The sequence below is a fragment of the Taudactylus pleione genome, unplaced genomic scaffold, assembly GCF_031769625.1.
Source record: "Taudactylus pleione unplaced genomic scaffold, aTauple2 ptg000551l, whole genome shotgun sequence".
Classification (NCBI taxonomy): Eukaryota; Metazoa; Chordata; class Amphibia; order Anura; family Myobatrachidae; genus Taudactylus; species Taudactylus pleione.
Window position 1 is genome coordinate 2,504,953 of NW_028284953.1, and position 16,726 is coordinate 2,521,678.

General features: G+C 35.7%; 5 non-coding genes across 5 annotated transcripts; all 5 read left to right on the plus strand.

Annotated features, from left to right (window-relative positions):
* The first annotated feature begins 1,484 nt into the window (after window positions 1-1,484).
* On the plus strand, window positions 1,485-1,557 carry TRNAR-ACG (transfer RNA arginine (anticodon ACG)). Its single transcript has one exon. It is a non-coding gene; the product is annotated as a tRNA-Arg (tRNA).
* Window positions 1,558-3,220: 1,663 nt separating this feature from the next.
* Window positions 3,221-3,293, plus strand: TRNAR-ACG (transfer RNA arginine (anticodon ACG)). Its single transcript has one exon. It is a non-coding gene; the product is annotated as a tRNA-Arg (tRNA).
* A 5,131-nt stretch (window positions 3,294-8,424) lies between these two features.
* On the plus strand, window positions 8,425-8,497 carry TRNAR-ACG (transfer RNA arginine (anticodon ACG)). The gene has a single exon. It is a non-coding gene; the product is annotated as a tRNA-Arg (tRNA).
* Window positions 8,498-13,623: 5,126 nt separating this feature from the next.
* TRNAC-ACA (transfer RNA cysteine (anticodon ACA)) lies at window positions 13,624-13,696 on the plus strand. Its single transcript has one exon. It is a non-coding gene; the product is annotated as a tRNA-Cys (tRNA).
* A 1,659-nt stretch (window positions 13,697-15,355) lies between these two features.
* Window positions 15,356-15,428, plus strand: TRNAH-AUG (transfer RNA histidin (anticodon AUG)). The gene has a single exon. It is a non-coding gene; the product is annotated as a tRNA-His (tRNA).
* Window positions 15,429-16,726: the final 1,298 nt, after the last annotated feature.

The following is a 16,726-nucleotide window of genomic DNA, read 5'->3' on the forward strand; positions in this document are numbered from 1 at the left end:
GTGTTTAATGCTTATTATAACGCTATCTTAACATGCTTTGAATAATTTAATTGTGAATAATTTTACAAAAGGACTATGAATTTGACATAAATTCTAGAATTCAGGAAAGAAGAATGTTTGGGCTCTGTCTGAGTAAGTTCATTACATTTTTTAAAGATCTTTTAGCAGTCACAAGGATTATTGTACCTAAAACATTTTTGGGAAACAATCCCTGCAGATAGTGTACAGTCAATTTCCAAAATGTGATTCTGTATATACTTCAATAACCATAAAACTTTAAAACAGGCTCAAAAACAGGAAAGACTCTTCAATTGCTGCAAGACACCTGGGACAGTGGGCAATGGATAACGCGTCTGACTATAGATCAGAAGATTGTAGGTTCGACTCCTACCTAGCTCACTTAAATTGTCATGATCGTATAGAGGTTAGTACTCTGCATTGTGGCCGCAGCAACCCCGGTTCGAATCCGGGTCACAGCATTTTGATTTTGTTTCTCAATCATCCATTTTTTCACAATACTGAATCTTGAGAAAATTTAAGAAAATAAGCAGATTCTTTGAAGGTGCTTGCACTATTTGTGTTTAATGATTATTATAAAGCTATCTTAACATGCTTTGAATAAATTAATTGTGAATTATTGTACTAAAGGACTGGGAATTTGACATAAATTCTGGAATTCAGGAAAGAAGAATGTTTGGGCTCTGTCTGAGTAAGTTCATTACATTTTTGAAAGATCTTTTAGCAGTCACAAGGATTATTGTACCTAAAACGTTTTTGGGAAACAATCCCTGCAGATAGTGTACAGTCAATTTCCAAAATGTGATTCTGTATATACTTCAATAACCATAAAACTTTAAAACAGGCTCAAAAACAGGAAAGACTCTTCAATTGCTACAAGACACCTGGGACAGTGGGCAATAGATAATGCGTCTGACTATAGATCAGAAGATTGTAGGTTTGACTCCTACCTGGCTCGCTTAAATTGCCGTGATTGTATAGTAGTTAGTACTCTGTGTTGTGGCTGCAGCAATCCCATTTCGAAAACGGGTCACAGCATTTTGATTTTGTTTCACAATCATCCATTTTTTCACAATACTGAATCTTAAGAAAATTTCAGAAAGTAAGCAGATTCTTTGAAGGTGCTTGCACTATTTGTGTTTAATACTTATTATAAAGCTATCTTAACATGCTTTGAATAATTTAATTGTGAATTATTGTACTAAAGGATATGGGATTTTGACATAAATTCTGGAATTCAGGAAATAAGAATGTTTGGGCTTCCTTCTGAGTAAGTTCATCACATTTTTTAAATATCTTTTAGCAGTCGCAATTATTATTTTACCTAAAACGTTTTTGGGAAACAATCCCTGCAGATAGTCTACAGTCAATTTCCAAAATGTGATTCTGTATATACTTCAATAACCATAAAACTCTGAAAATAGGCTCAAAAACAGGAAAGACACTTCAATTACTACAAAACACGTGGGCCAGTGGCGCAATGGATAACGCGTCTGACTACGGATCAGAAGTTTGTAGGTTCGACTCCTACCTGGCTCGCTTATATTGCCTTGATCGCATAGTGGTTAGTACTCTGCGTTGTGGACGCAGCAACCACGGTTCGAAAGCAGGTCACGGCATTTTGATTTTGTTTCTCAATCATCCATTTTTTCACAGTACTGAATCTTAAGAAAATTTCAGAAAGTAAGCAGATTCTTTGAAGGTGCTTGCACTATTTGTGTTTAATGCTTATTATAAAGCTATCTTAACATGCTTTGAATAATTTAATTGTGAATTATTGTACTAAAGGACTGGGAATTTGACATAAATTCTGGAATTCAGGAAAGAAGAATGTTTGGGCTCTGTCTGAGTAAGTTCATCACATTTTTTAAAGATCTTTTAGCACTCACAAGGATTATTTTACCTATAACGTTTTTGGGAAACAATCCCTGCAGATAGTGTACAGTCAATTACCAAAATGTGATTCTGTATATACTTCAATAACCCTAAAATTCTGAAAACTGGCTCAAAAACAGGAAAGACACTTCAATTACTACAAGACACCCGGGACAGTGGGCAATGGATAACGTGTCTGACTATAGATCTGTAGATTGTAGGGTCGACTCCTACCTGGCTCGCTTAAATTGCCGTGATCGTACAGTGGTTAGTACTCTGCGTTGTGGCCGCTGCAACCCCGGTTCGAATCCGGGTCACAGCATTTTGATTTTGTTTCTCAATCATCCATTTTTTCACAATACTGAATCTTAAGAAAATTTCAGAAAGTAAGCAGATTCTTTGAAGGTGCTTGCACTATTTGTGTTTAATGCTTATTATAAAGCTATCTTAACATACTTTGAATAATTTAATTGTGAATTATTGTACTAAAGTACTTGGAATTTGACATAAATTCTAGAATTCAGAAAAGAAGAATGTTTGGGCTCTGTCAGAGTAAGTTCATCACATTTTTTAAAGATCTTTTAGCAGTCACAAGGATTATTGTACCTAAAACATTTTTGGGAAACAATCCCTGCAGATAGTGTACAGTCAATTTCCAAAATGTGATTCTGTATATACTTCAATAACCATAAAACTTTAAAACAGGCTCAAAAACAGGAAAGACTCTTCAATTGCTACAAGACACCTGGGACAGTGGGCAATAGATAATGCGTCTGACTATAGATCAGAAGATTGTAGGTTTGACTCCTACCTGGCTCGCTTAAATTGCCGTGATTGTATAGTAGTTAGTACTCTGCGTTGTGGCTGCAGCAATCCCATTTCGAAAACGGGTCACAGCATTTTGATTTTGTTTCACAATCATCCATTTTTTCACAATACTGAATCTTAAGAAAATTTCAGAAAGTAAGCAGATTCTTTGAAGGTGCTTGCACTATTTGTGTTTAATACTTATTATAAAGCTATCTTAACATGCTTTGAATAATTTAATTGTGAATTATTGTACTAAAGGATATGGGATTTTGACATAAATTCTGGAATTCAGGAAATAAGAATGTTTGGGCTTCCTTCTGAGTAAGTTCATCACATTTTTTAAATATCTTTTAGCAGTCGCAATTATTATTTTACCTAAAACGTTTTTGGGAAACAATCCCTGCAGATAGTCTACAGTCAATTTCCAAAATGTGATTCTGTATATACTTCAATAACCATAAAACTCTGAAAATAGGCTCAAAAACAGGAAAGACACTTCAATTACTACAAAACACGTGGGCCAGTGGCGCAATGGATAACGCGTCTGACTACGGATCAGAAGTTTGTAGGTTCGACTCCTACCTGGCTCGCTTATATTGCCTTGATCGCATAGTGGTTAGTACTCTGCGTTGTGGACGCAGCAACCACGGTTCGAAAGCAGGTCATGGCATTTTGATTTTGTTTCTCAATCATCCATTTTTTCACAGTACTGAATCTTAAGAAAATTTCAGAAAGTAAGCAGATTCTTTGAAGGTGCTTGCACTATTTGTGTTTAATGCTTATTATAAAGCTATCTTAACATGCTTTGAATAATTTAATTGTGAATTATTGTACTAAAGGACTGGGAATTTGACATAAATTCTGGAATTCAGGAAAGAAGAATGTTTGGGCTCTGTCTGAGTAAGTTCATCACATTTTTTAAAGATCTTTTAGCACTCACAAGGATTATTTTACCTAGAACGTTTTTGGGAAACAATCCCTGCAGATAGTGTACAGTCAATTACCAAAATGTGATTCTGTATATACTTCAATAACCCTAAAATTCTGAAAACTGGCTCAAAAACAGGAAAGACACTTCAATTACTACAAGACACCCGGGACAGTGGGCAATGGATAACGTGTCTGACTATAGATCTGTAGATTGTAGGGTCGACTCCTACCTGGCTCGCTTAAATTGCCGTGATCGTACAGTGGTTAGTACTCTGCGTTGTGGCCGCTGCAACCCCGGTTCGAATCCGGGTCACAGCATTTTGATTTTGTTTCTCAATCATCCATTTTTTCACAATACTGAATCTTAAGAAAATTTCAGAAAGTAAGCAGATTCTTTGAAGGTGCTTGCACTATTTGTGTTTAATGCTTATTATAAAGCTATCTTAACATACTTTGAATAATTTAATTGTGAATTATTGTACTAAAGTACTTGGAATTTGACATAAATTCTAGAATTCAGAAAAGAAGAATGTTTGGGCTCTGTCAGAGTAAGTTCATCACATTTTTTAAAGATCTTTTAGCAGTCACAAGGATTATTGTACCTAAAACATTTTTGGGAAACAATCCCTGCAGATAGTGTACAGTCAATTTCCAAAATGTGATTCTGTATATACTTCAATAACCATAAAACTTTAAAACAGGCTCAAAAACAGGAAAGACTCTTCAATTGCTACAAGACACCTGGGACAGTGGGCAATGGATAACGAGTCTGACTATAGATCAGAAGATTGTAGGTTCGACTCCTACCTGGCTCGCTTAAATTGCCGTGATTGTATAGTAGTTAGTACTCTGCGTTGTGGCTGCAGCAACCCCATTTCGAAAACGGGTCACAGCATTTTGATTTTGTTTCACAATCATCCATTTTTTCACAATACTGAATCTTAAGAAAATTTCAGAAAGTAAGCAGATTCTTTGAAGGTGCTTGCACTATTTGTGTTTAATGCTTATTATAAAGCTATCTTAACATGCTTTGAATAATTTAATTGTGAATTATTGTACTAAAGGACTGGGAATTTGACATAAATTCTGGAATTCAGGAAAGAAGAATGTTTGGGCTCTGTCTGAGTAAGTTCATCACATTTTTTAAAGATCTTTTAGCAGTCACAAGGATTATTTTACCTAAAACGTTTTTGGGAAGCAATCCCTGCAGATAGTGTACAGTCAATTTCCAAAATGTGATTCTGTATATACTTCAATAACCATAAAACTCTGAAAAAAGGCTCAAAAACAGGAAAGACACTTCAATTACTACAAAACACGTGGGCCAGTGGCGCGATGGATAATGCGTCTGACTACGAATCAGAAGATTGTAGGTTCGACTCCTAACTGGCTCGCTTAAATTGACGTGATCGTATAGTGGTTAGTACTCTGCGTTGTGGCCGCAGCAACCTCGGTTCGAAAACGGGTCACAGCATTTTGATTTTGTTTCACAATCATCCATTTTTTCACAATACTGAATCTTAAGAAAATTTCAGAAAGTAAGCAGATTCTTTGAAGGTGCTTGCACTATTTGTGTTTAATGCTTATTATAAAGCTATCTTAACATGCTTTGAATAATTTAATTGTGAATTATTGTACTAAAGGACTGGGAATTTGACATAAATTCTGGAATTCAGGAAAGAAGAATGTTTGGGCTCTGTCTGAGTAAGTTCATCACATTTTTTAAAGATCTTTTAGCACTCACAAGGATTATTTTACCTATAACATTTTTGGGAAACAATCCCTGCAGATAGTGTACAGTCAATTACCAAAATGTGATTCTGTATATACTTCAATAACCCTAAAATTCTGAAAACAGGCTCAAAAACAGGAAAGACACTTCAATTACTACAAGACACCCGGGACAGTGGGCAATGGATAACGTGTCTGACTATAGATCTGTAGATTGTAGGGTAGACTCCTACCTGGCTCACTTAAATTGCCGTAATCGTACAGTGGTTAGTACTCTGCGTTGTGGCCGCTGCAACCCCGGTTCGAATCCGGGTCACAGCATTTTGATTTTGTTTCTCAATCATCCATTTTTTCACAATACTGAATCTTAAGAAAATTTCAGAAAGTAAGCAGATTCTTTGAAGGTGCTTGCACTATTTGTGTTTAATGCTTATTATAAAGCTATCTTAACATGCTTTGAATAATTTAATTGTGAATTATTGTACTAAAGGACTGGGAATTTGACATAAATTCTGGAATTCAGGAAAGAAGAATGTTTGGGCTCTGTCTGAGTAAGTTCATCACATTTTTTAAAGATCTTTTAGCAGTCACAAGGATTATTTTACCTAAAACGTTTTTGGGAAGCAATCCCTGCAGATAGTGTACAGTCAATTTCCAAAATGTGATTCTGTATATACTTCAATAACCATAAAACTCTGAAAAAAGGCTCAAAAACAGGAAAGACACTTCAATTACTACAAAACACGTGGGCCAGTGGCGCAATGGATAATGCGTCTGACTACGAATCAGAAGATTGTAGGTTCGACTCCTAACTGGCTCGCTTAAATTGCCGTGATTGTTTAGTGGTTAGTACTCTGCGTTGTGGCCGCAGCAACCCCGGTTCGAATCCGGGTCACAGCATTTTGATTTTGTTTCTCAATCATCCATTTTTTCACAATACTGAATCTTAAGAAAATTTCAGAAAGTAAGCAGATTCTTTGAAGGTGCTTGCACTATTTGTGTTTAATGCTTATTATAAAGCTATCTTAACATGCTTTGAATAATTTAATTGTGAATTATTGTACTAAAGTACTTGGAATTTGACATAAATTCTAGAATTCAGAAAAGAAGAATGTTTGGGCTCTGTCAGAGTAAGTTCATCACATTTTTTAAAGATCTTTTAGCAGTCACAAGGATTATTGTACCTAAAACATTTTTGGGAAACAATCCCTGCAGATAGTGTACAGTCAATTTCCAAAATGTGATTCTGTATATACTTCAATAACCATAAAACTTTAAAACAGGCTCAAAAACAGGAAAGACTCTTCAATTGCTACAAGACACCTGGGACAGTGGGCAATGGATAACGAGTCTGACTATAGATCAGAAGATTGTAGCTTCGACTCCTACCTGGCTCGCTTAAATTGCCGTGATTGTATAGTAGTTAGTACTCTGCGTTGTGGCTGCAGCAACCCCATTTCGAAAACGGGTCACAGCATTTTGATTTTGTTTCACAATCATCCATTTTTTCACAATACTGAATCTTAAGAAAATTTCAGAAAGTAAGCAGATTCTTTGAAGGTGCTTGCACTATTTGTGTTTAATGCTTATTATAAAGCTATCTTAACATGCTTTGAATAATTTAATTGTGAATTATTGTACTAAAGGACTGGGAATTTGACATAAATTCTGGAATTCAGGAAAGAAGAATGTTTGGGCTCTGTCTGAGTAAGTTCATCACATTTTTTAAAGATCTTTTAGCAGTCACAAGGATTATTTTACCTAAAACGTTTTTGGGAAGCAATCCCTGCAGATAGTGTACAGTCAATTTCCAAAATGTGATTCTGTATATACTTCAATAACCATAAACTCTGAAAAGAGGCTCAAAAACAGGAAAGACACTTCAATTACTACAAAACACATGGGCCAGTGGCGCAATGGATAATGCGTCTGACTACGAATCAGAAGATTGTAGGTTCGACTCCTAACTGGCTCGCTTAAATTGCCGTGATTGTTTAGTGGTTAGTACTCTGCGTTGTGGCCGCAGCAACCCCGGTTCGAATCCGGGTCACAGCATTTTGATTTTGTTTCTCAATCATCCATTTTTTCACAATACTGAATCTTAAGAAAATTTCAGAAAGTAAGCAGATTCTTTGAAGGTGCTTGCACTATTTGTGTTTAATGCTTATTATAAAGCTATCTTAACATGCTTTGAATAATGTAATTGTGAATTATTGTACTAAAGGACTGGGAATTTGACATAAATTCTGGAATTCAGGAAAGAAGAATGTTTGGGCTCTGTCAGAGTAAGTTCATCACATTTTTTAAAGATCTTTTAGCAGTCACAAGGATTATTTTACCTAAAACGTTTTTGGGAAACAATCCCTGCAGATAGTGTACCGTCAATTTCCAAAATGTGATTCTGTATATACTTCAATAACCATAAAACTTTAAAACAGGCTCAAAAACAGGAAAGACTCTTCAATTGCTACAAGACACCTGGGACAGTGGGCAATAGATAATGCGTCTGACTATAGATCAGAAGATTGTAGGTTTGACTCCTACCTGGCTCGCTTAAATTGCCGTGATTGTATAGTAGTTAGTACTCTGCGTTGTGGCTGCAGCAATCCCATTTCGAAAACGGGTCACAGCATTTTGATTTTGTTTCACAATCATCCATTTTTTCACAATACTGAATCTTAAGAAAATTTCAGAAAGTAAGCAGATTCTTTGAAGGTGCTTGCACTATTTGTGTTTAATGCTTATTATAAAGCTATCTTAACATGCTTTGAATAATTTAATTGTGAATTATTGTACTAAAGGATATGGGATTTTGACATAAATTCTGGAATTCAGGAAATAAGAATGTTTGGGCTTCCTTCTGAGTAAGTTCATCACATTTTTTAAATATCTTTTAGCAGTCACAATTATTATTTTACCTAAAACGTTTTTGGGAAACAATCCCTGCAGATAGTCTACAGTCAATTTCCAAAATGTGATTCTGTATATACTTCAATAACCATAAAACTCTGAAAATAGGCTCAAAAACAGGAAAGACACTTCAATTACTACAAAACACGTGGGCCAGTGGCGCAATGGATAACGCGTCTGACTACGGATCAGAAGTTTGTAGGTTCGACTCCTACCTGGCTCGCTTATATTGCCTTGATCGCATAGTGGTTAGTACTCTGCGTTGTGGACGCCGCAACCACGGTTCGAAAGCAGGTCACGGCATTTTTATTTTGTTTCTCAATCATCCATTTTTTCACAGTACTGAATCTTAAGAAAATTTCAGAAAGTAAGCAGATTCTTTGAAGGTGCTTGCACTATTTGTGTTTAATGCTTATTATAAAGCTATCTTAACATGCTTTGAATAATTTAATTGTGAATTATTGTACTAAAGGACTGGGAATTTGACATAAATTCTGGAATTCAGGAAAGAAGAATGTTTGGGCTCTGTCTGAGTAAGTTCATCACATTTTTTAAAGATCTTTTAGCAGTCACAAGGATTATTTTACCTAAAACGTTTTTGGGAAACAATCCCTGCAGATAGTGTACAGTCAATTTCCAAAATGTGATTCTGTATATACTTCAATAACCATAAAACTCCAAAACTGGCTCAAAAACAGGAAAGACACTTCAATTACTACAGGGCACCTGGGCCATTGGCGCAATGGATAACGTGTCTGACTACGGATCATAAGTTTGTAGGTTCGACTCCTACCTGGCTCGCTTAAATTGACGTGATCGTATAGTGGTTAGTACTCTGCGTTGTGGCCGCAGCAACCCCGGTTTGAAAACGGGTCACAGCATTTTGATTTTGTTTCACAATCATCCATTTTTTCACAATACTGAATCTTAAGAAAATTTCAGAAAGTAAGCAGATTCTTTGAAGGTGCTTGCACTATTTGTGTTTAATGCTTATTATAAAGCTGTCTTAACATGCTTTGAATAATTTAATTGTGAATTATTGTACTAAAGGACTGGGAATTTGACATAAATTCTGGAATTCAGGAAAGAAGAATGTTTGGGCTCTGTCTGAGTAAGTTCATCACATTTTTTAAAGATCTTTTAGCACTCACAAGGATTATTTTACCTATAACGTTTTTGGGAAACAATCCCTGCAGATAGTGTCCAGTCAATTACCAAAATGTGATTCTGTATATACTTCAATAACCATAAAACTCCAAAACTGGCTCAAAAACAGGAAAGACACTTCAATTACTACAGGGCACCAGGGCCAGTGGGCAATGGATAACGTGTCTGACTATAGATCTGTAGATTGTAGGGTCGACTCCTACCTGGCTCGCTTAAATTGCCATGATCGTATAGTGGTTAGTACTCTGCGTTGTGGCCGCTGCAACCCCGGTTCGAATCCGGGTCACAGCATTTTGATTTTGTTTCTCAATCATCCATTTTTTCACAATACTGAATCTTAAGAAAATTTCAGAAAGTAAGCAGATTCTTTGAAGGTGCTTGCACTATTTGTGTTTAATGCTTATTATAAAGCTATCTTAACATGCTTTGAATAATTTAATTGTGAATTATTGTACTAAAGTACTTGGAATTTGACATAAATTCTAGAATTCAGAAAAGAAGAATGTTTGGGCTCTGTCAGAGTAAGTTCATCACATTTTTTAAAGATCTTTTAGCAGTCACAAGGATTATTGTACCTAAAACATTTTTGGGAAACAATCCCTGCAGATAGTGTACAGTCAATTTCCAAAATGTGATTCTGTATATACTTCAATAACCATAAAACTTTAAAACAGAATCAAAAACAGGAAAGACTCTTCAATTGCTACAAGACACCTGGGACAGTGGGCAATAGATAATGTGTCTGACTATAGATCAGAAGATTGTAGGTTTGACTCCTACCTGGCTCGCTTAAATTGCCGTGATTGTATAGTAGTTAGTACTCTGCGTTGTGGCTGCAGCAATCCCATTTCGAAAACGGATCACAGCATTTTGATTTTGTTTCACAATCATCCATTTTTTCACAATACTGAATCTTAAGAAATTTCAGAAAGTAAGCAGATTCTTTGAAGGTGCTTGCACTATTTGTGTTTAATGCTTATTATAAAGCTATCTTAACATGCTTTGAATAATTTAATTGTGAATTATTGTACTAAAGGACTGGGAATTTGACATAAATTCTGGAATTCAGGAAAGAAGAATGTTTGGGCTCTGTCTGAGTAAGTTCATCACATTTTTTAAAGATCTTTTAGCAGTCACAAGGATTATTTTACCTAAAACGTTTTTGGGAAACAATCCCTGCAGATAGTGTACAGTCAATTACCAAAATGTGATTCTGTATATACTTCAATAACCATAAAATTCTGAAAACAGGCTCAAAAACAGGAAAGACACTTCAATTACTATAAGACACCCGAGACAGTGGGCAATGGATAACGTGTCTGACTATGGATCTGTAGATTGTAGGTTCAACTCCTACCTGGCTTGCTTAAATTTCCGTGATCGTATAGTGGTTAGTACTCTGCGTTGTGGCCGCTGCAACCCCGGTTCGAATCCGCATCACGGCATTTTGATTTTGTTTCTCAATCATCCATTTTTTCACAATACTGAATCTTAAGAAAATTTCAGAAAGTAAGCAGATTCTTTGAAGGTGCTTGCACTATTTGTGTTTAATGCTTATTATAAAGCTATCTTAACATACTTTGAATAATTTAATTGTGAATTATTGTACTAAAGGACTGGGAATTTGACATAAATTCTGGAATTCAGGAAAGAAGAATGTTTGGGCTCTGTCTGAGTAAGTTCATCACATTTTTTAAAGATCTTTTAGCAGTCACAAGGATTATTTTACCTAAAACGTTTTGGGGAAGCAATCCCTGCAGATAGTGTACAGTCAATTTCCAAAATGTGATTCTGTATATACTTCAATAACCATAAAACTCTGAAAAATGCTCAAAAACAGGAAAGACACTTCAATTCCTAAAAAACACGTGGGCCAGTGGCGCAATGGATAATGCGTCTGACTACGAATCAGAAGATTGTAGGTTCGACTCCTAACTGGCTCGCTTAAATTGCCGTGATTGTATAGTAGTTAGTACTCTGCGTTGTGGCTGCAGCAACCCCATTTCGAAAACGGGTCACAGCATTTTGATTTTGTTTCACAATCATCCATTTTTTCACAATACTGAATCTTAAGAAAATTTCAGAAAGTAAGCAGATTCTTTGAAGGTGCTTGCACTATTTGTGTTTAATGCTTATTATAAAGCTATCTTAACATGCTTTGAATAATTTAATTGTGAATTATTGTACTAAAGGACTGGGAATTTGACATAAATTCTGGAATTCAGGAAAGAAGAATGTTTGGGCTCTGTCTGAGTAAGTTCATCACATTTTTTAAAGATCTTTTAGCAGTCACAAGGATTATTTTACCTAAAACGTTTTTGGGAAACAATCCCTGCAGATAGTGTACAGTCAATTTCCAAAATGTGATTCTGTATATACTTCAATAACCATAAAATTCTGAAAACAGGCTCAAAAACAGGAAAGACACTTCAATTACTATAAGACACCCGGGACAGTGGGCAATGGATAACGTGTCTGACTATGGATCTGTAGATTGTAGGTTCGACTCCTACCTGGCTCGCTTAAATTGCCGTGATCGCATAGTGGTTAGTACTCTGCGTTGTGGCCGCTGCAACCCCGGTTCGAATCAGGGTCACAGCATTTTGATTTTGTTTCTCAATCATCCATTTTTTCACAATACTGAATCTTAAGAAAATTTCAGAAAGTAAGCAGATTCTTTGAAGGTGCTTGCACTATTTGTGTTTAATGCTTATTATAAAGCTATCTTAACATGCTTTGAATAATTTAATTGTGAATTATTGTACTAAAGGACTGGGAATTTGACATAAATTCTGGAATTCAGGAAAGAAGAATGTTTGGGCTCTGTCTGAGTAAGTTCATTACATTTTTGAAAGATCTTTTAGCAGTCACAAGGATTATTGTACCTAAAACGTTTTTGGGAAACAATCCCTGCAGATAGTGTACAGTCAATTTCCAAAATGTGATTCTGTATATACTTCAATAACCATAAAACTTTAAAACAGGCTCAAAAACAGGAAAGACTCTTCAATTGCTACAAGACACCTGGGACAGTGGGCAATAGATAATGCGTCTGACTATAGATCAGAAGATTGTAGGTTTGACTCCTACCTGGCTCGCTTAAATTGCCGTGATTGTATAGTAGTTAGTACTCTGCGTTGTGGCTGCAGCAATCCCATTTCGAAAACGGGTCACAGCATTTTGATTTTGTTTCACAATCATCCATTTTTTCACAATACTGAATCTTAAGAAATTTCAGAAAGTAAGCAGATTCTTTGAAGGTGCTTGCACTATTTGTGTTTAATGCTTATTATAAAGCTATCTTAACATGCTTTGAATAATTTAATTGTGAATTATTTTAATAAAGGACTGGGAATTTGACATAAATTCTGGAATTCAGGAAAGAAGAATGTTTGGGCTCTGTCTGAGTAAGTTCATCACATTTTTTAAAGATCTTTTAGCAGTCACAAGGATTATTTTACCTAAAACGTTTTTGGGAAACAATCCCTGCAGATAGTGTACAGTCAATTACCAAAATGTGATTCTGTATATACTTCAATAACCATAAAATTCTGAAAACAGGCTCAAAAACAGGAAAGACACTTCAATTACTACAAGACACCCGAGACAGTGGGCAATGGATAACGTGTCTGACTATGGATCTGTAGATTGTAGGTTCGACTCCTACCTGGCTTGCTTAAATTTCCGTGATCGTATAGTGGTTAGTACTCTGCGTTGTGGCCGCTGCAACCCCGGTTCGAATCCGGGTCACGGCATTTTGATTTTGTTTCTCAATCATCCATTTTTTCACAATACTGAATCTTAAGAAAATTTCAGAAAGTAAGCAGATTCTTTGAAGGTGCTTGCACTATTTGTGTTTAATGTTTATAATAAAGCTATCTTAACATGCTTTGAATAATTTAATTGTGAATTATTGTACTAAAGTACTGGGAATTTGACATAAATTCTAGAATTCAGGAAAGAAGAATGTTTGGGCTTCCTTCTGAGTAAGTTCATCACATTTTTGAAATATCTTTTAGCAGTCACAATTATTATTTTACCTAAAACGTTTTTGGGAAACAATCCCTGCAGATAGTCTACAGTCAATTTCCAAAATGTGATTCTGTATATACTTCAATAACCATAAAACTCTGAAAATAGGCTCAAAAACAGGAAAGACACTTCAATTACTACAAAACACGTGGGCCAGTGGCGCAATGGATAACGCGTCTGACTACAGATCAGAAGATTGTAGGTTCGACTCCTACCTGACTCGCTTATATTGCCGTGATCGTATAGTGGTTAGTACTCTGTGTTGTGGCCCCCACAACCCCGGTTCGAATCCGTTCATGGCATTTTGATTTTGTTTCTCAATCATCCATTTTTTCACAATACTGAATCTTAAGAAAATTTAAGAAAGTAAGCAGATTCTTTGAAGGTGCTTGCACTATTTGTGTTTAATGCTTATTATAAAGCTATCTTAACATGCTTTGAATAATTTAATTGTGAATTATTGTACTAAAGTACTTGGAATTTGACATAAATTCAAGAATTCAGAAAAGAAGAATGTTTGGGCTCTGTCAGAGTAAGTTCATCACATTTTTTAAAGATCTTTTAGCAGTCACAAGGATTATTTTACCTAAAACGTTTTTGGGAAACAATCCCTGCAGATAGTGTACAGTCAATTTCCAAAATGTGATTCTGTATATACTTCAATAACCATAAAATTCTGAAAACAGGCTCAAAAACAGGAAAGACACTTCAATTACTACAAGACACCCGGGACAGGGGGCAATGGATAACGTGTCTGACTATGGATCTGTAGTTTGTAGGTTCTACTCCTACCTGGCTCGCTTAAATTGCCGTGATCGTATAGTGGTTAGTACTCTGCGTTGTGGCCGCAGCAACCCCGGTTCGAATCCGGGTCACAGCATTTTGATTTTGTTTCTCAATCATCCATTTTTTCACAATACTGAATCTTAAGAAAATTTCAGAAAGTAAGCAGATTCTTTGAAGGTGCTTGCACTATTTGTGTTTAATGCTTATTATAAAGCTATCTTAACATGCTTTGAATAATTTAATTGTGAATTATTGTACTAAAGTACTTGGAATTTGACATAAATTCTAGAATTCAGAAAAGAAGACTGTTTGGGCTCTGTCAGAGTAAGTTCATCACATTTTTTAAAGATCTTTTAGCAGTCACAAGGATTATTGTACCTAAAACGTTTTTGGGAAACAATCCCTGCAGATAGTGTACAGTCAATTTCCAAAATGTGATTCTGTATATACTTCAATAACCATAAAACTTTAAAACAGGCTCAAAAACAGGAAAGACTCTTCAATTGCTACAAGACACCTGGGACAGTGGGCAATGGATAATGCGTCTGACTATAGATCAGAAGATTGAAGGTACGACTCCTACCTGGCTCACTTAAATTGCCGTGATTGTATAATAGTTAGTACTCTGCGTTGTGGCTGCAGCAACCCCATTTCGAAAACGGGTCACAGCATTTTGATTTTGTTTCACAATCATCCATTTTTTCACAATACTGAATCTTAAGAAAATTTCAGAAAGTAAGCAGATTCTTTGAAGGTGCTTGCACTATTTGTGTTTAATGCTTATTATAAAGCTATCTTAACATGCTTTGAATAATTTAATTGTGAATTATTGTACTAAAGGACTGGGAATTTGACATAAATTCTGGAATTCAGGAAAGAAGAATGTTTGGGCTCTGTCTGAGTAAGTTCATCACATTTTTTAAAGATCTTTTAGCAGTCACAAGGATTATTTTACCTAAAACGTTTTTGGGAAACAATCCCTGCAGATAGTGTACAGTCAATTTCCAAAATGTGATTCTGTATATACTTCAATAACCATAAAACTCCAAAACTGGCTTAAAAACAGGAAAGACACTTCAATTACTACGGGGCACCAGGGCCAGTGGCGCAATGGATAACGTGTCTGACTATGGATCATAAGTTTGTAGGTTCGACTCCTACCTGGCTCGCTTAAATTGACGTGATCGTATAGTGGTTAGTACTCTGCGTTGTGGGCGCAGCAACCCCGGTTCGAAAACGGATCACAGCATTTTGATTTTGTTTCACAATCATCCATTTTTTCACAATACTGAATCTTAAGAAAATTTCAGAAAGTAAGCAGATTCTTTGAAGGTGCTTGCACTATTTGTGTTTAATGCTTATTATAAAGCTATCTTAACATGCTTTGAATAATTTAATTGTGAATTATTGTACTAAAGGACTGGGAATTTGACATAAATTCTGGAATTCAGGAAAGAAGAATGTTTGGGCTCTGTCTGAATAAGTTCATCACATTTTTTAAAGATCTTTTAGCAGTCACAAGGATTATTTTACCTAAAACGTTTTTGGGAAACAATCCCTGCAGATAGTGTACAGTCAATTACCAAAATGTGATTCTGTATATACTTCAATAACCATAAAATTCTGAAAACAGGCTCAAAAACAGGAAAGACACTTCAATTACTACAAGACACCAGAGACAGTGGGCAATGGATAACGTGTCTGACTATGGATCTGTAGATTGTAGGTTCGACTCCTACCTGGCTCGCTTAAATTGCCGTGATCTTATAGTGGTTAGTACTCTGCGTTGTGGCCGCTGCATCCCCGGTTCGAATCTGGGTCACGGCATTTTGATTTTGTTTCTCAATCATCCATTTTTTCACAATACTGAATCTTAAGAAAATTTCAGAAAGTAAGCAGATTCTTTGAAGGTGCTTGCACTATTTGTGTTTAATGCTTATTATAAAGCTATCTTAACATGCTTTGAATAATTTAATTGTGAATAATTTTACTAAAGGACTAGGAATTTGACATAAATTCTAGAATTCAGGAAAGAAGAATGTTTGGGCTCTGTCTGAGTAAGTTCATTACATTTTTGAAAGATCTTTCAGCAGTCACAAGGATTATTGTACCTAAAACATTTTTGGGAAACAATCCCTGCAGATAGTGTACAGTCAATTTCCAAAATGTGATTCTGTATATACTTCAATAACCATAAAACTTTAAAACAGGCTCAAAAACAGGAAAGACTCTTCAATTGCTACAAGACACCTGGGACAGTGGGCAATGGATAACGCGTCTGACTATAGATCAGATGATTGTAGGTTCGACTCCTACCTAGCTCACTTAAATTGTCATGATCGTATAGAGGTTAGTACTCTGCGTTGTGGCCACAGCAACCCCGGTTCGAATCCGGGTCACAGCATTTTGATTTTGTTTCTCAATCATCCATTTTTTCACAATACTGAATCTTAAGAAAATTTCAGAA